Genomic DNA, 20,285 nt, shown 5'->3' with positions numbered 1-20,285 from the left:
AAGAAATAAATTTAATCAGGCACGCCAACTACAAACTTCTCTGATGTTAGGAAGCAAAATGAACAAAAAAAAAGACTTCACCACAGTAAAATCCAGCATCCTTACCATTCAGTTCTCAATGTTCCAGCCCAGTTATACATAGAGAGACTTTCACAATATGCTTTAAGTCCTAATTGAGGCTCAGGTTGACTACTACATACATTCAAATACATTTCAGTAAGTGTCACAAAGTATCTGTACTTCAACATACGAATTAACAAACGTGAAGACACAATTTATCAGATTAAGTCCTTCAGAAAATTAATTTCATTATTAAAAAATCAGTTAAAGCCCCTTACATAGCTGGAGAATGAGTAGAATATAGTCCCACTGATACAATCTATTCTGTGTTCCATCTCTACTCCCTCACGCTTTTGCCACGTATCACTCCTACCTTGGTGGTTGTGCTGTATTGCCATAATTCATATAATATCCTTCCACTGAGAAAATAAACCATTATCCAGGAGCCTGTAAAATGTGTAAGCATTGACTAAATCCCAGCAAGTTTCTTCTTCCTCTTCCCTGAAGGTAAGCACACTCATCACTGGATTGGAGAGTCAGGCTTCCTTTTCTCCCCCTCTGTCCCATAGTTCTTTGGTTCGTTTTTTGTACAACAGTACACATTACATGGGACTCAAGGACAATTGCCAAAACACCTGATAAGCCAGGGATCTAGGTAGTCTCACTGGAACTGAACACATGGTTTCAGATTCTTGCCATCTAAGGAACACACTAAACTGTCAAGAAAGGCAGCAGTCCCCCGCTGTCCTTCCCAACTCTCAGGTCCACAGCTGTGCCCCATTCCTTGGAAAGCTTTAGTGTTCCCACTGAATACACAGTAAACTCCATGACCTAATTTAAAATTACTGACATCTTCATCAGGTTCATCTCCTCCCAGTTTAGTAAATTGAACTGGCTCCACAAATGGAAGAAAAACTTAAAAGCTGGAACAAAAAGTTTAACAGGCCTTTTTGTGCAAAAAGATGCTGGCTCAGTTTATGCCACACAACATAACTTCCCACCAAGTATATGCCTTCACAAGCTGATCACACTCAAGGTTACTACTAATAAGAAAAAGCAAGTCACAGACAAGGCTCCTCTTCCTGGCACTTTTCCACTTCATGATGAAACAGTTTAGGTAGCTAAATTAGCAGTGAAGTTTTACCTTCACTTAGTTTTTTTTGCTTAGCTTCTTAAGCTGGCCCAACATGGAAAAGCAAAGCAAAAATGCCAACAAAGAGAATTTGCAAGTATGCTTAACCAAGGGAGAATGTGGACAGAGACAGCCTCTTGTGATCCAATGCAGGCTGCTGTCAAACAGCCATGTCTTATTCCCCTGCAACATCCAGGCACCAGAGTAGGTAGGGGTTGCAATGATGAAGGCTACAAGACCATCTGCAGCCCCACCTTAATCCCTCTTGGTCTTGCAAACCTCTGAAGCAGGAAACTACTGTAATTTTTGTATCAGGCTCATGAGGTAATCTCTAATGCATTTAACATCACAAGGCACTCTAGAACTATTGTAAAGTCTTCAAAGTAGATCAACAACAAAAAAATGCACAAATGGGTTTTCCTCTTCTTTTCTTCAATACAGTAAATACATTAATAAATAGAGATTCCACGTTTTCCTCACATCATTCACTCTGGAACTACTGCCCTAACAGTTCTCAGAATGTAGATTACTGTCAGCTCCAAAAAATTTTTAACAAAATATGAATTATCCTAACATAGTATTTTTTAATTTAACATAATTCAACATGGGCTTAAGTTCCACCTGTAGTTCATTTACCACGGCCTTATCCCCAGTTAAGGAAACACTGACCTAGAAAACTCATTGAAGAATGAGATAAATTAACAAACTTCAGTAAACATTCATATAATCTAGTGATGAAGTCAAAATACCTTCTTTTACAGATTTAAAGCTGTGAAGTCTTGTTTTCCTATTTTGTTAGCCTCCACCCCTCTGTTAAGCATAATATTAAAGCAAATCTTGGCATATACTAAGATACTACCACAGAGGTAGTAGGCTGCAAAATTTTGCTGAGTTTTAAATGGTACTATAATCCATTAAGAAGAATTCAAACACCCTGCTTAAGTCAGGTACATAATGTGGATGCATTCACACAGAGGGAGACGAGCCAGTACAGACAGTGGGTATACATCAACCAGTGAAAGCTTTACTGGGGTACATTCATTACCACATTGAATACTTTTCATCATTCATGGCAGCTCTGTACCCTTACAAACTATTGCTACAGGTAGCTCATTTGAGACTCTCAGGAAATAAATAAACCCACACCACTAAATCCAGAATGTACTTGTTACAGTCTAACACGACCTTCTACAAAACTTTCTTAGAATTTCATCCAGTAATTCCTCATCAAGCCTTCATCAATGTATGGAATATCCCACAAAAAGATCTAATTTAAAAGCATTCACACATGAAGAAACCATAACACACTTTCATCAAGTGGAATAGGCTGTCCATTGCCATCAACCCTGTATTATCTCCTGGCTTATCAAAACAGAAGACAATGACTTCCTGGTGTGGAAAAAATTTTATGAATCTAACAAGAGGTTGCAGATACCATGCCACACAGTAACTCAATCTGAGTTTGATAGCTAAGAGTTCAATTCACACTCATGTTTATAACAAGTTACCTTTTGTCAGCTTATCCCCAGGAACTGGCCACATACATACATACCTACACATACACACCTCTTTAGCCCACTACAAATGTGACTTTGCTTTCCCTCAGACAAAAGAAATAGAAGGTTAAGGCTAAGGATGGAGTAGCACATGATTGCTAAGCCAATCTAATAATTTGCTGCTACCAAAGGAATGGAAAAAAAAGGAGAGGTATTGGGGAAGGTTCTGTTATGCTCACATTCATCCTCTTCCCAGTCCTCACAGCTCTAGCTAACTGACCCCAAAGAAAACCAACTTTTTTCAGGTTTGCTTACTGGTTTTCTCATACACACAGGTGATGGCAAATTATTTGAATAAATAAGCCTTTTTTTTTTTTTTTTTTTAACTTTCTAAAGGTTTAAAGGTTGCAAAGAACTTGGGTCATTTGTTTTTTTTAATAAAAACTGTATTATATTATGGTACTGAATGTGTAGTTCAGGCTTAGTCTGTCAACTTGGGATAATGTTGATTTGAATCCCTTTTTGAGTACAGTCACTATGGAGATGTATGGAATTCATTTCTGAATATTCTCTGACGGCAGTCATAAGACAAAAGTCTAAAAGAAATCTCTCATCGAGATAAAAGCCCTGGAAAATTCTCTCTCACAGTGAGCCCTTCAGATTCATTTTGGCTACCTAGACTTTTAGGATGCCAAACAGAAAAAAAATGACGCTTTGGGACAGTGTATATAAACTTCACCAATTCCAGCAATGAAATACTGGATATAAACTGATCCATCTAATGCTCTCCAAGTTTTCTGTCTTTTGTTCAGGAAGCAGACACTGCTCTAAAACTCTGACAAAATTATCTATTTCAGTAATTCTAGGACATGATAAGATTATGCAACTTTCTGATTATTTAACAGTACCTCTGCCAGCATCAGAAGTTGTTAGGGTTCTGACCAAGAGAGTTTGGTTTCCTGTAGCATTTTTTTCCTAATAAATATTCCTAAAATGATTCTAATGAGAGGTTGCAGGAAGGAAATGAGGACTAAATAAATAAATAAATAGATAGATAGACAGATAGATAGATGATAGCTAGCTAGCTAGATAGACAGATAGATAGATAGATAGGCTTTTAAATCCTGACCTTACAGAGCTCCAAACAGTACTCAAGATCACCACATCTGAGGTATCCAGGAAATAATAAGGCAAAAAAATCTTTCGTGTCCCACTGAAGTCCTTGCAAACTACCGAGAATAGCTCACTAGATGGAAAGGCTCCAAAACAAAGCCACTTTTCCAGCAGATCTTCTTATTTAATTTTCTGCTGATGTTACTGAACTGGTGCATTTCATGTAATGATGTGCTGTGCTTTTTAACAAAGCTTGCTAGAAAAAAAGGTAGCTTTCTATATAGACCTGCTATTTCCTAATATGTGAAAGAGCTCAACAAGAAGGTCATCAGCATGATCTGACAGACTCCGAGGATGATGCCAGCAGAAGTATCCTTAGGAAGAATGCAGTTTTTTCAGATGCATCTGAAATAGTATAGCAATATATGAAATCACAGGGGCATAGCAAAAGGGATAAGAAAAGGAAGATTCAAAGCTCATGTCAGGTGCATCAAATGGATAAACTGCAGCCTAATAGACTCATCTCTACAGTCCTTCATGTGACCAGTGTACAGTGCACAGCAAAGAGAAAACTCTGACCATGACAATGTAGTCATCAAGACAGTCACAACAGGGAACTCCCTCAAATCATTAACACCATATACTACACTGGCATCTTCTTTTCCAACTTAAGTTAAAGCCACATTTAATGCCTTCCAAACTGGAACTGCCCTCTTCCCCCTATCCCACCCCCTTTTTTTTTTTTTGATAAACAATAAAATACCACCTTTGGAAACAAGCCAGAACTCCATACTGCTAATTTGAGACTTCACTTGAACTGAACATAAAGGAGACTTAATAGCTTCAGAGCTTAAGAGAAAGAGATCTCTATGGAGTTCAGTAGTGCTACACTGAATCTATCTGAGGAAACATGGATTCTCACACAGATTTGCAGCCAAGGCCTGATCTCCTTTTTTGCTCAGAGAGATTTTTATTCAAAATATTTCAAGTTAGCTTCATACTGGATTTACAGGAATTACTAGAAAGCATAAGGGCATTTCTCATGGTTGATTTTGTGTTTAGCAAAGAGCAAGAGGCATGCTAACTTATACAGATTATATCTGCCACAGACAGTGCTTGAAAACACTGAGCAGTCTTCCTCCCTTTCATGAAGGAGTCAAGGAGATGGATGACATCCTGAAGGGCAACAAAGACAGCCAAAGTGGTAAGTTCTGAAATGCCAAATAGTCAACTCAAAGCAAGTTAGGGAAAAAGAGAAACAAGACTTTACAAAAAACACAATGGATTGCAGGAGAAGGGTATGGGGGGGGGGGGGGAACCGGCACTAAACACTGAAGTAGCTGCACCACTATCTGACTAAGGAACCTCAACTACTAGAAACTGAGGAATGCCATGTTGTCACAAGACAAAGGTCTTTAGCCATGAAAAAAACCAAGCATTATGAACAAAGTGAACTGCAGAATAGAATGGAACGAGACTCAAAGCAGAAGAGAAGATGGATGGGATTTTAAAAACAAAACCAATTAAAACAAAACAAAAGAGAAGCCATAAGCCACTGAAGAGATACAGCATTTATGACTAATACTCTCATTTACTAACCAAGAAGGAGACAGTTGAACATTTTCAAAGACAAGTATTGTAATTCAGAATCATGTTTGCCCTATTAGCATGTACGTCCTGATAGCAGACTGGTTGATAACCTCATCTAGAGCAGGGGGCCTAACGAAACAAAAGTCTTTAAACTCAGAGAGTGACACATTTAAGAGCACTCTCATATAAGAATGCAAAAGTAAGAATGCAAATAAGAATGCACGGAGAAACGATGGAGAAACGATGCCCTGTGAGGCACTTACGGTGCTCCTGCCTTCAGTTCACCCAACAGAAGCAAAGGAGGTAGACAGAAAAATTCCTTTACTTTCCCCACGCACACACTTTATAGAGTAAATGTATTGTCCAATCTTCCACAATTTGAAGTAATTTCAGATAATTAAAATATGACACGTTAAAATATGGATGGATTCAGATATTAAGGAATCAACATTCCTGTCTACTTTTCCACCTAACAGGTAAATAGTTACCAACAAAATTTAAGTAACTTTAATAAAAACATTAGATACATGAATCCATGACAGCGAAGCAACAGTATAATCTCAGCAGCTCTGGTCACTTATTTAAGAGGACAAGCAAGCATGGAATTTCCAGAAGAGCTGCTTGTTTTTATTTTTAACCAAATCGGTCCAGCTGCTGGTTATGTTAAAAGCAGGCTATCAAGAGAAATGTTTTTTCATATATCTCCTTTGTATAGCAGGAACAAGAAAACTAAGCAACTTCGCTCTGCAATTTAGCTTCCGGTATCAATAAGGTATGTTCACATCTTGTAAAGACAGCTGAAAAATACCTTTTATTAGAGCACTAACTTTAGAAACTTCAACTTTCATTTTGTCCAAACAGGGACAATACATATTTTGTGTGCACATATGTATCTTCAGACAATATAAAATTCAAGTAAAAAATTCAGAAGTGTACGAGATTGAGGAGGTATCTGTAGTTTGTACTGGTTTGTGGTAATGTTTGGGGCAAGGAACAAACAGAAAATTAAAACCTTACTGTTTCTTAAGAGGTTTTAATCTTAAAAATTTTGTGTTTTTTCTCCCTCAAAAGCACTGTTCTTACAGGGGAGGGAGAGAAAGTAAGAACAAGTGAGAAAGAACAAGCAGGAGAAAACACTAAGCAAACAAGAGACTGAGCAAGTAACAAAAAGAGAGGTGCTTGAGAGACCAAGCACTAGAAAGGAAAGAGAAAAGGGCATGAACAAAAGTTCAAAAATTGTAAAAAAGAGCCAAGTGAAAGCGAGGAAGAGCTAGAAGAAGAGCACAAGTGAAAAGAATGCAAGAAAACACATGCATCAGGAGTAAGCAGAATTATAAAGCAGGACAGTTAAAAAGCAAGCAGGAGAGTTGGAGAACTCATCAAGGAAGACTGTGGTAGCACACGTTAAGAGTGCACGTAAGCAGGACAGCATCAGAGTGGGAATATTAGAGAAGGAATGTGCATGGAAGTTTGAAATAGCAAGCAAAAGTCAGAGAGGCAGAGCGGGGGGCAGGGACAGACAGATTGGTGAGTGATTTACTACAGGAGGGGTGGCAAAATTCCTCAGAATGATGTTCTCCATTAAGTAACAGTGCCATCAGAGCCAGTTAACCAACCCCTGCCTCTTCTAGGAGGAACCCTGCTCCTGTCCACCCACACAACTCATTCCATTATCTTGTCAAATGTCTGAGCAGCAGCACAGTGTACCAGGTCTGGGAACTGATCTGACTGAAAAGTAACCTGATTCTTCACCCACACACACATCCAAATGTTATATATATAAAATTATATATTTCAGCCAACTCAGTTTCCAAGTCTGATTCACTGGTTGGTCTTACAAACAGCTATGCCAACACAAAGCAGGTGGGAAGAACTAGCCAGAATGTGGAAAGGAGAGCTGCTTAAGTGGTGACTGCCTTCAAGGAACTCATTGTTGCACACTTTGCCTTAGAACAACTCTTTCAACAATTTCCCTCAAAGTGCTTCAGTGGTTCTACATCTTGCAGCATTAACTTCATGTCAGTTTGCTAATACTTAAACTGTAAACTAAACACGTACAACATCGTCAGATTAAATCTTGTGCATATCACACACACACCTCACAGATGAGGTAAAAAGCAGTTGTTGCTTTTCATCTTTTTGCTTCTCTTTTTAATCAATTATTTCAAATTCGGCATAGGTACAGTTTTGGGGAGAGCAAGGTTAATTTTCACTACACTCAGAGAAATATACAGACTTCTCTGGGTGGAAGTAGAAAATGGTTTAGAGTAGAAGGAAAAGGGGATAGAAAATCAATGTTGCTTATGTTTTTCTCTGTGTATACTGTTCTTTGCTGTGCTGCCCTTCAGCATTCTCAGCACTGAAATTCTGTATAAGTCTATGGTCTTATCTCCATATTAGAAGATGGAATTATCTTCTAGTGAAAAAGAGATAATGAAGTCTTCTCAAAGAAGATGATGACAATGAAGATTTATCATAGAGATAATGAAGTCTTCTCAAATTTTCCCCAACTTTAAGAAGGTATAGTAGTAGCAGAAGACCAGTAGTTGCAATCTTTACTCAATAGCTTCTGTTAGTTCGTATCCTTTCACTGCCACTACTACCAAGCAATGTCTCAAGACTCAGTAACAAATATGGTCAGCTGAAACTAGAAGTTATTATTGTGGAAGACAGTATTTCAGACATTTAGCAAATTTTCCTTCATGAAAGCCAACCAAACCCAAGCATGCAAAAGTGTGGTTTACACACTTGGTATACACTTACACAGTTAACCCACTGCTCCTGAAACTATTCACTCTCAAGTGGTTGAGCCATAAGACTGAGAACTCAGTCCTAAAAGATCAGGTAGAAGAGGTGGGACCTTCTATACTAGTAAGATGGAGATGTTTCAATCATATAAGCCAGGCAAATACCATATATTCCTCTTTCTCCTTCTCTGTGAAAAAGTTTTATAGATGTCACAGAATCAGAGACTATGTTAAGAAATGTTAGAGCAGGCCTGATAAATTTTTATATGTTTTGCAACATAATCTTTACTTGCACAGTCAAATGTTATTTTCTTCATTGAACAGATGCTTATCATGTAACCAGGACAGGACATGGAAAACAAAGCTATACAGTTAATACCAGCTATACCGTAAATGATACTAATTACTGAAATACTCCATTAGTTCTTTCCAAAATTGAAGTATGGGTATCAAATGGGAAAAGAGATTGCAAGCAAAAAAAAAAAAAAAAAAAGAAAAAATTAAAAAATAGTTCTTTACGGGTTGTTTTTAGACATGCAAATCTCTTTTTGGAAAAATGAGTTTGAACTCTGAATGTCCCAAATTTCAAAAAAAAAAAATCTTAAGTTCCTTGAACAGAGCTCTATCTGGATATGCTGAGTCACTCTCCAACCTGAAGAGACTGCTTCTCTGTGCTACAAAGCACTCAGAATATAAACTCAAGTCAAACGCAACTAGAAATACACAGCATCCTGCTATTAAGACGTAAGACACCCAAACCCTTAAACTCGGCTCCGCCCATTGCATCATTGTGCAACTTCAGGCAAGTCACTTTACATTTTTTGCTTTCATTCCCCTTTAAAAAGCAGTTTAGTAACACCTATTTGTCTTCTGTTAGCAAAGCAAAAACTGCTGCATGTATGGAAAGCAACATGACATTAAGTGCTATACAAAATGCCTAAAATCACCAGAACTCCTCTCCTCACCCCAAAACCCAGGAATTCAGTGCCTTAGCTTAGGCTGCCAACAGATACGGTGAAGGTTTTTTTTTTTTTCTGTACATTAGATCTTAATAATTGAAAAATATTTTCACACAATGCTAGAAGAATCAAATAATCTCTCAGCAGTTGCTGGATTCAGATACTAAAATGTTAGACCTTTGCACACAAGCCTGTGAGAAAGTCTCAAACCTGAGACTAAGTGCAAGGACTGGACAGTGTGCAATTATTAACAACTTGTAAATATAATCAATCTTTTTTAGGTACATCAGACCACCAAAAGCAAGAGAGTTTTCCTGGATTTGTCAGTGTTTGAGTGCTTAACAAAGTTTGGGATTTTTTTTTTTAAATAACTAATAAGGTCAAATACAACTCTACAGAGGTTCTGAAGATTAAAATATAAGAGAAACAACCATGCTTAAATACATGGAATATAAAGCATACCTGTTTCCGCAAATATGTAAATAAGCTGTCACTGTCAAATTTCAAGCTCACTGGTTTCAGAATATACATAATGACTAACACATAACCTAGAAATTGTATTTTGGGACCACTGCATGCTTGCTAAAAACATACCCTGAGCTGCAGCCTCACCTCAAACCACAGATCTCAAATTATTTTGTTTGATGCAAACAAAACTTTGCTTTACATACAAAGATTCAAATTAAGATTATTTTTTTTTAAATAAAGTAGCAGTAGGCAAGAGAATGAAAGCATATAAAGAATCCTGTATCAGAAAATACCAAGGGAAAATTTTTCAAATATGGAAGTCTAAAAATTAATTTTTTCATCTCATACTGAAAATTTGGGGTAGAAATAATTACATATTCTCATGTTTCAATAAACTTAGGTAGGAACTAAAAGACTTAAATCAAAAAAAAACCTGAGGCCAACAATATGGCAAAATACTTGTTTATCTATGTAAGTGCTATGTAGACCTAAGATGACACTTTGAAGTAAAAAAAAAAAAAAAAAAAAAAAAAATTAAAAAAAAAAAGAAAATTGTGAAAAAGATATAGAAAATGATGAATGACATTGGGAAGGTCAATGAAGTCCCTTCTCTCTCATTACAGACCTTGGAAATACACACTAAAGGGCACCAAACATAAACTAAGGCCAAGGAAATCTTTTTCGCACACTAATTATTTACTGATCTCACTCGGGACACGTCCCTGATGCAAACAAAAAGTAAAACATCCCACAACAGTTTTTAAGACCTACAAATTACTACATTGGACAGAATGGGATTTAAAAAAAGAAAAAAAAAACACTCTTCTGTTTCAGAATGTAAACCTATCATGAACTCATGAACTTCTCAGTACTAGGAAAATATTTAATGACATGAACTACTCCAATTTGGTGTTTCCTTCATCCTGAGGTTCTCTTTTAATAAGCATTTAGAAAGCTTACTGAGATTTTCTTTTTGGAGGGGGGTTATTAAATAAAAGCCCCACACTCTACAAACACTGATAGTCTATACACACACAAACCATGGATACAGACTGATCCTAGGTCACTGATGATCTCTAACATTTCCAAATGCAAAGCACCACATGCATATACTGGCAGAGCTTCAGAAGATCTCTTCAAAATGTCAAGTTTGTCACATAGGTACATTCCTTTCCTTCACATACAAAACACTGAGCTGAATGTCCCTGTGTATCAATATATGCATTTTACTTTTGTATTTCACTTCCATTACAACAGTAGCTAAAAGGAAACAAACATATTTTAAAACATCTTTGCTCACTTTGAGGAACATTTTTATAAATTGTGCAGAAGAGAGAATGATTTCAAAACATGACACTTGAACTTTGTGTACTATAAGTAGAACCTGTTTTCTCCTTTCCTGAAATAACTGGATGCTGGTTAAGAACACCTACAGCAGAAAACCAGAATGACATACCTACTTTATGCATGCATACAATTATTTCTTTGCATTATGAGAAAAAAAATGGGGAGTTAATCTATACTTTAGAACAGAGAGCCCTAAGATAAGACACGTAACTGTGCCAACATGCTTTTCTTGCTTTATTAACTTTTGTAACAAGTTAAACAGAAATATTTTAGCAAAAACTTGTATTTTGGTTTACTGCAATTGCCTAGCAGTATGCAAACTAAGTAAAGGGGCACTAGGTATTACCTTCAAATAAGCATTTAAAAATTGTCTCAAATTCTAATGGTTTCTTACATGAGAAAACTATTATACAGGTTTCTAGTCCACATCACCTGAAGCAAAGCCAATCTTGATTTAAGAATGACAACAAAAGTCGTCAGTGTTATCATTAACCACTAAGGTAAGGCAGCCAAGTACCTGTACTCCAACAATCTGTTTCCACATGTGCAACTGGATTTCTCAAGGTTTCAAAACTAAGCTCATAAAGTTTTAAAATGTCCATGCTGTGAACATGACTCTAAGTTAATTTAACTCCGTAGAGATACGTAAATGAATGTTTTGATGGGTAAAAAGCCTGGAAGTAGACTCATATGGACCCTGTGAACTGCAAATCATGACTGCACACTTTGTAAAATAGACAGGTGAAAACATCCCCACACAAATCCTACGAAGACAGAAGATAACCCTCTTCTAAGGATCACATCAGATGTCATTAATGACTTCCATCCATGCCTATGTATTATTAGTTCTTAGACCTTCTATCATTAAGATTCTGAACAACAGACTTACACAGACTCAAACCCCTTTTTATTTACCAAAAGGAAAAACAAACCACAAACACATACGCATTTACACAATGCTGGAACAAAAATGCTACATAAGAGAACATTGGGAATGAATGCGTATGCACCTCAAAGCCATGAAATACTGATTAATCAAATCAAAATGGGTATCAGATCCTGGGTAAGGATGTACTCCTCTAAGTAGTACAACAGTGCAAAATCAAGCAATTTTTAGCTATGCCCTTATAACAAAAACTTTAACTATAGTTTATAACTCAATATCATATATACTCTTTCCGCTCAGCTTTTAACACAAATTAATCATTTATGATGCTGTCTCCAGTACACATAGCTCACAGAAAACATTAATTCACTTAGGAACTAAGCTTGTAAAATGCCATGTGTATTAAAAAACAGTAAAACTGTCACAAAAAGTCTGAGATGATACAAGGGTCATTCAAAATGAAGCTGTAGTTAACTGACCTCTCCCCAGAACTGCTCCTACTAGTACTTCTGATTTGGGGGAAAAGCATAACGTCAGTTTGTAGCCTTAACATATACACAACTTCAGCAAACATCTGCTCTCAGTGGGAAGACACAGACAGGTATGTACAATCACACACACGTTCGGCATTTGCAGTAATGCTCATTTTCCTGTACAAGGGCCTGCCATAAAAATCTCGACTTTTGCAGGTACACTATGACATTGACAGGAAAGCCACCCTAAATACAAGAAGACAGAACTCTAAGCTTGTGAACATCTGATCACAGTGAAAATGTACATTAACCTGCATTATTCCACAACTATGACTCAGTATTTGTAGTATTTATGAGTTAACTTCTACGGGGAAGCAAAGGGAAACTGCCAGGATCTTCATGCAACAACCACTTCTTATGGACAAAGACACCAAGATATTTCAAACACTACCTTGCAGTTCTTGTCAAGCCATTAAATCAGTAACTACTTATCCCTAAGTTAGAGAGAGTAACAACAAAGAAGCCAGAATTAGACATGATCCAGGAAAGTTACCAAGCTTCCAGTATCAATAAGCTTTTGCAAGACTGTATTAGAAACTGATGTGTCTGTTACCACACACAAATCCCATATACATTTCATGGTTTAAGTCCTGTTAAAACTGTATTTAAAACCCAAGAACATATGCTGTGTAAGTAAGAAAAAAGCTGTAGTTACTTACAACTGGACAGATCAAACAGAGATGAGTGTAAGGAAATAAAGTTTTCAGGAAAATGTAGAACTAAGTAAGTACACATTAGCTTCCCTACCAGACAATATTTTTACTCCTCTTTTTACCCCTTCCTTCAGTAGAACAGCAAACTGATAGCATGGACACAGAACTATTTCCCCTACAGAGGAAGTGGATAAGCTATGCTGCCATTCGCTCCTCAGTGACAGATCCACTGGCAAAGTAAATGAGAAGTTATTAGTAATTTACATAGTTCACAAGAACACAAATTAAGACTTGAACACACGGGCAAACAGGATTTTCAGTGAACAAAAATGTCAACTACCAGTGTTTGAAGCCAGGAAGCCAAAATCCAGCAAACAAAAGGTTTTGGGGACAGAAGGATTTAAAATTTCACTAACAACTTTGATTTAATCATTAAAACGCCTTTAACTATGATTGTGACACCAGACATTTTACTGGTTTGATTATTTTCAGGAACTCAAAATTCAGTCAAAATTTTTTCTGTTACATTTTGAAAAGAGTAACTCTGCCATTAGAAATCAATGGAAATTTGTACATTTCCACTCCTCTCTTATTTCATCATCCAAATAGATGATCCAAATCCAACAGATTAAAAAGAGGAAACCCTTCAACACATGTATGAATATATTATTAACTATTCCTTTAACTGACTCAAAAAAGAGTCTATTTTTATTTGCCTCTAGCGAAAAGGAAAAAAAAAAAAAAAGAAGATTTTGGAATGTTATATAATACAGAAATTGAAAGCTTGGTTTCTCACAGCTGGAACAAAACTGACACTTAATGGACTTAATTTCACTTTCATTTACTCAGTTTCACCTTCTGATTTTTAGTGCTACCCAGACCCTGAAACTTTGCAAGGAATATGTTTACAAATAAGTGCTAGCTTATGTTATTTTAATTACAGAAACATCTTCACTGCTTTTAAGAAATTATATATTCAGAGATGAAATTAAACTGATTATGTCTTCATACAGGGTAACTGAAATAGCTACTATCTAGCTTCAGAGGCTCCACAGTATTTGCACTGTATGGACATAAGCGGAGCTGACTGGGAACAATCTTCTACATTCCCCTAGCACTTCAATGGGTATTCTCCTTGTAAATCATATGGATAGGACATTTCGGAATGAATCAGCATATGATTACATCAGTACCTTTCATACCGAGCCACTCCACACCTTTTCAACTGCAGAAAAACTCACCTATCTTTTAGAGACTGTGGAGGGAAAGGGGGGAGGAGCAAGGGAGGTGAAAGGAAACCTCATGAAGACAATGGGACTTAGCCTGTCTCATCACTCTCTGCTTTCTAGTTAGAGAAGAGCTCCTTTTTAGATCTGTGCTCCTAGACAAGTACGCCATAACCAAGCACCCACAGGTACTGGACAAGATTCACATAAAGTGAGTATTAGGGGAAGCAGAGCTAAACTCCAAATAAAGCTGTGATAACTATGAACCAGAGACCTATTCTAAAATAATAAAATACATTTGTACTAGTAAAAGCAGTTGAGTTACTTTTTCAGTTATGTCTGGATACAAGAGAATCAAATACAGAATTTTACTTTCCTTCCCCATAAGGAAAAAAAGATAACCAATGAATATCTATTACAAACTGTTACATTAATTGTCACAGGCCTAATGTTTAGGTCACTGCAATTTTATTGGTATACTGTGTCATATCAAAGACAAAGTATTAGGTAACTGTACATACAGAATTTGTCTTCCTGGAAACAACAATTGTTACTAATTATTGAAAGTCTCTCCAGTCCTTCTAAACCATCAATAGACTACAGTTCCCATAACTCTCCTCTTGAAGGACCCAGGGAGATAAGGAAGAAAGAAGAAAACAGGAAGGAAACGGAGAGTATTCCCCTTCTCTGAATGTCTTGTTTTATTTTTTTCTCCACTCATAAGCTTACAAGAAAGCCATGTTTGCCCAGAAAGGGTTTTTTTTATTATTTCAAATAGTCTTAGAGAAAAAAGAAGTCTCACCGCATAAACATATGAAGGCTTTTAGGCTTCTTAAAGTCTGATGAGTAAGAAAGTTATTACATAAATTCAAAAAAAAAAAAAAAAGTTTCTTACCAAACTCTTACAAAAAAAAAAAAAAAAAAGATGAAACTGTAAACTTAACAAATAAACTATTGTACTCAGTTATAAAGACAAAAGCAGCAGTTCTCTGTAAATAATCCTATTCCAAAACAACAGATCTATTTACAAAAGGATTTCAGAAGTTATACAAGTCTCCCATGCCCCCATAAAACAAAGGTACAAGAAAGTTTTTTACTTAACTTTGGAGAACAGTTCTCCAAAAAAACCTAAAAATTACTGTAGAAAAACTAAACATATACCAGGTCTTTAATTCTTACTCAAAATATAAGATGTAACAGCAACTTTCAACCCACAGCCCCATAGTCAAAAAATCACCTAAAATACAGGTTTTTGGAAGAATGCTGAAAAGATAATCTAATTATAGCAACAAAACTGCTTCTTTGATGAGAGTATGTACCAGTCTTTACCACCCATTTCAGTTCAGATTAACCTGTAAAATGCTATCATAGTAAATAAAGGTACATTTTTTCACGTATTTAACTACACTTCTTGCATACTACAATATGACCATGTGGCAGGGTTTCAAAAACGTTAGCATAAACTAAAAGGGACTTTTTCACTCTCTGTTAAGATGTTTACCAACTGATTTGAACTGAAATGACAAAAGTATCACAGTAAGCCCATTAAGGCAAAGACTAATAACACAGTTAACCCAGACATGTTTCTTTGCAAGGCCCTATCAGAATTAAGATTTTTAAATATGGTATATGTGTTCGCACATGTCCTAATTAAATGTCACTTTAAAAGCTTACACAAGGCATACTGTTTTTACTAGGTACCAGTCACATTTTGACGTTTTGTTTAAACTATCAACCAGCTTGTTAGAAGTCATTTATAGCCATCACATGTTAATTCCCAGTCTATGCAAAACCCACATACTTAAAAAATTGATAAATTCCCAATGACTAGCTCATTATTTTACACAAGTAAGAAAATACTACCATAAACTGACACTGAAATAGAGAACTCTTGGCTGCTATTAGGTAAAATTATCCTTGTTGCAGCTTCTCTGTCACTGTCCAACGTGGGGGAGGGGATTCCAATGACAAGTTCTAAATCCACCCAAGTATTGATTCAGGAACTGTAACACTGCTGCTCATGTAACAAATTGTCTTTCTTACCTATCTGCCTGGTAACAATATTAAACTATTGCCATATGTAAACAAATACACAAAAATTTTATAGAAGGAACTGCTCTCTCTTCTTAAGAAGACCATACTCTCTACTCAACTTTGAACAAGATATACTTGCTTTACTCAAAGAATATTAAAAAAAACATGAATTAAACTCAATAAGCTTCATAAACTTTTGACAGAATTTTTAATTCACGGCAGAAAATGAAAATTTAACACTTCACGCATATTCTACTTCAGACTGCAAATAAGAACACTCTAGTTCTAAATAATTAATATAAGCCAAAACCATGAAGTGTAGCTTATGAAAGTAGTCTATATATACACACACACACACCAAGTTCACCAAATATATATAGATAATAGCTAGCAAATACTAGCTCATACTCAAGAGTTACTTGCAGTGTTAGTATTCTAATTCTACAAAGTATAATTAATTTTCCAAAATTATCCAACCTACTGAGGCTGGGTGGAGGGTGATGTGGACAAAAAGACAAATAAGTTTACCAAAACTTTTTAGGGCTACAGATTATTCCAAAGAGGTAAATTAAATTCTGCTTGGTTACAGGCAGGTAATTGAATACTATGATGAACAAAATGTTTGCTTATGTATCACCAGGTATCATCGACGTATTCTTCAGCTTCACACACCTTTTCTTAAGGAAAGAATGAAATATCAACATGATAATAAAACAAGTTGTTAAGTTGTACTTATCTAGATCCCACTATAATACTATACCCATGCAAGTGTGACTATATATACCTACTGGCAAAAGTTTACAGCACACTCTCATTCAGATTAAAACAGTAGGTTGTCAAAAACACGCTTGTTGATTTATTTTGTAGTCAGATATTCTGTCTTTGTTAATCTTAAAGAACAATGAATGTTTATTTCCCCAGATGACTGTGGAGTAATAGGAGAACTAAGTAACAGCAGCAATCTAGATACATGATCAAAGAACCCCTACATGGCTTTGGACAGACTAAACTGAAAAACTTCAAAGCTGACTGAGATTCAGAATTGCACAGATTTTGAAATTTCAAATTACAGTACTTTTAACTGCTTTTTCTGATTTGGGGACAGGGGTGGAATGCCACTCCAGAGAAGGAGCACCCTCTGTATTGGATGAGGTCTCCAATTTCTTCAGCAACACAATGCTGAATTCCTAAAAGACTGCAGCGTGCTATTAAAATACAGAAGTGTCCCTGTGTCCCTGCACCTATTTCCCAACTGCTTCTCCCTCCTCTTCCCCACCCCCCCCGCCAGACTGACAGACATCTCAGGTACTCCTTCTACATCGGCCTCCAGCTTCCCCACCTATCACTCAGTCCCTCACACGGGTGCAGAAAGGGACACCCAAAGCCTCCACCACAACAGGTGCCTGCTCAGCTGATGGTTCAACTCCTGACGCCCTCCTCGCCTCCCGCTCCCAGACCGGGGCGAGACCTCGCACCCGCCCACCGCAGGGCGTTGCGCATAAGAGCGAGAGGATCCAGGCGAGCTCTCTTCCTCCGCTGCCGGTTCCGCGGCCCACCTCGCCGCTCCGCTTCCCAACCCGGCAGCGACAGCCTCTCCCGGACGCCGAGGGGAAAAGGGCCGTAAAGGCCCCGGCGGCCGCCGCCGCTGCCCTCCGCCGCCGCTGCCTCCCGGCCATGCCCGGCCTGCCCCAGAAGGGGGCGGCGGGAGGGAGGGCGGGGAGGAGGCTAGTCCCGAAGCCCGGTGCGGGTCCCGGCCCTGCCAGGGCCAGCCCGGCGTTCGGCGGGCCCCGGCGTTCTCCCCATCTCCTCTCCCTAAGATGGCAGCGCAGCTGCCCCCTGCGCTGCGCCCCCTTCGACCGCGCCGGGCCGGGAGGTGGCACCAGCTCGTCCCGCTGCGCAGCTCCCCGCCACCGGCTGAGGCTTTTCACTTACCCGTGCGAGGGGCTGCCGGCCCAGCTCTCCGGCCCGGCTTCTCCCAGTCGAGGCCTCTTCCCTCGGGCGGCGGGAGCGGGTAGGGCGAGGAGAGAGCGCTTCTCCCAGCCTCGGCCAGGGGCCCCGGCGCGGCAGCGCCTCCCTCTTGTGCGCTCCGCAGTCCGGCCGCCCCGCCGCGCTCGGGCCCGCACGGCTGGCGGCGGTGCCGGTGCCGCTCGGGGCGCGGGGGGCACCGGCCGTGGGGTCTGTCCACTGCGCGCGTTCCTCTCTGGGCGGCGAAAAGGAGGGGGGGCCCGGCCCGGCGGGCGGATCCGCGGCGCTTCCTGGCCGGGCTGGATTTTCTATCGCTCACAAAATGGCGCGCGTTCCAAACCTGCGCAGCGCCCGGCGGCGGCAACGGCAGGGCCCGGCCTCACCTCGGCTCGGCGGCGGCGGTGGCGGCGGCGGCCTGAGCCCGGCCAGGCAGCGCGGGGACAGCGGCGGGCGGGCGGGCGGGCGAGCGGGGGGAGGAGGAGGAGGAGGGGGTGGGGGGGAAGCGCAGCGCCGTACCGAGCCCCCGGGAACTCCTCGCTCCCTCCCTCCCTCCCTCCTTCCCTCCCTCCCCCGCCTGCCAGCCTCTACCTCCTCCCTCCCCGCCCGCTCCTCCTCCCTCTCCCCCTCCCTGCTCCCTCACGAACCGGCTTTGCCAGGCCGTCGCGCCGCTGCCGTTAAGGGACCGCCGCCGCTGCTGCTTCTCGCCGGTCCGCGCCCGCCCGCGCGGGATGAACTTCTCGCGCGTCCCCGCCGGACCCTCAGGGGACGGTTGTTTCTCGGGGTGTTTTGGTTGTCTCCTCGTGCGATAGCGTCTGGCGGGGGGGTGGTGGGGAGGACAAGGGAAAGAGGGGGGGGGGGGGGGGGAAACCCCAAGGAACTAAACCCGGGGTCGGGCGGGAAGAGGGGTTTTTTTTAAATAATTAAAAAAAAAAAGGTAACTGACAAAATGGCGGCGGGGCGAGCCTGTTTCCATGGCAACTGTCAATCACGAGGCCCGGCTGCCCCACCCCGGCCGGGCGGGAGTCGGTGCTGACGTGGGGAAGGCGGGGAAGAGAGCGACGGGTGAAGGGCGGGCCCTGGTCGCCTAGGCAACCGCTGTTCCCCCCCGCCCTCCGGCGGGTGACGGTATCCGTGGGGCCGCGCCGCTGCAGGCCGGGATGGCCCCGCCGCGCCGCGCCGCGGGGGAGGGGAAGCGGCAGGGCGGGGCTGAAGCCGGTATCGGCGCGGGGGGAAGAGGTGGAGGGGGGCAGCTGCCCTTGTCCCCGCCGCACCGTGCGCGCCCTCACCCGCAGGGGGCGCCGGCAGCGCGGCGGCCCGGGGGAAGCGGGGACTGTGGCCGCCGGAGGCGAGGCCCCGCCGGGCAAGGCTAGGCCGAGCGGAGCGGAGCGGAGCAGGCTTCCCGCGCCACCCGCCGTACGGGGAGGCCGCAGCGGGGTGCGGGGTTCCTGAAGGCCGGCCTGGGACGCGGGAGCAGCGGCGGGGCGGTGGCTCCGGGGTTCTCGGTCCTTCTCGTCCCCCCTCTACAGCCCCTGTAAAAAGGAGGAAAGGAATCCACCTAGGAGTTGCCGCGCCTGGCAGGCGCGCTGTGAGTGTGCTCAGCCGAGCGAGCCTCAAGTTGCTGAGTGGAGGCTCCTTTCCACTCGTAATCGCAGAGCATCAGTGCAGCTAGCTGAAATCTGTGACGGGGGTTTCTAAATTCTGCTTTCTGGAATGCCCACAAAGATCAAAAAGTGGAGTATGGCCTTTAACTAATACTTTAATTCTAACATGTGATGCTTTAATCTAGGCATTTTAGTTCACAGCCAGCTTCCTTGAGAAATTAGGGCATATTGCTAACACTTGTTCCATTTGCTTTTCTTCCTATCTCAGTATTTTTTTACCTCAGTTTAAAACGTGGACATAAGCAGCCAAGTATAGGGAGACAGGTGCAGCAACAGCCAAAGTCATAGGACCCCCGAATAATCAAAGTGTTGCTTTACAACTGCAGTATCGCACACAGTTGCCGCTGAAAAGCGCAGCCAAGAGTCCCTCCACCATCAACCGTGCAGTCCCTTGCTCCCTTTTTTCGACATCAGC

At 40.7% G+C, this 20,285-nt stretch overlaps 1 protein-coding gene across 2 annotated transcripts in view; it reads right to left on the bottom strand.

The window, feature by feature from the left end:
• DYRK1A (dual specificity tyrosine phosphorylation regulated kinase 1A) overlaps window positions 1-19,046 on the bottom strand; it is an 85,655-nt gene extending 66,609 nt beyond the window's left edge. The window contains exon 1 of one of the 2 annotated variants that reach the window (XM_065676948.1): window positions 18,854-19,046. The gene's annotated coding sequence lies outside the window, so the exon portion shown is untranslated. Of the gene's footprint in view, window positions 1-18,176; window positions 18,702-18,853 lie in introns of those variants that run through there. The other variant, XM_065676947.1, reaches the window with a different exon arrangement.
• Between the last annotated feature and the right edge of the window lie 1,239 nt (window positions 19,047-20,285).

Source organism: Lathamus discolor, chromosome 4 (assembly GCF_037157495.1).
Source record: "Lathamus discolor isolate bLatDis1 chromosome 4, bLatDis1.hap1, whole genome shotgun sequence".
NCBI lineage: Eukaryota > Metazoa > Chordata > Aves > Psittaciformes > Psittacidae > Lathamus > Lathamus discolor.
This window is presented reverse-complemented; position numbering and strand designations above follow the sequence as displayed.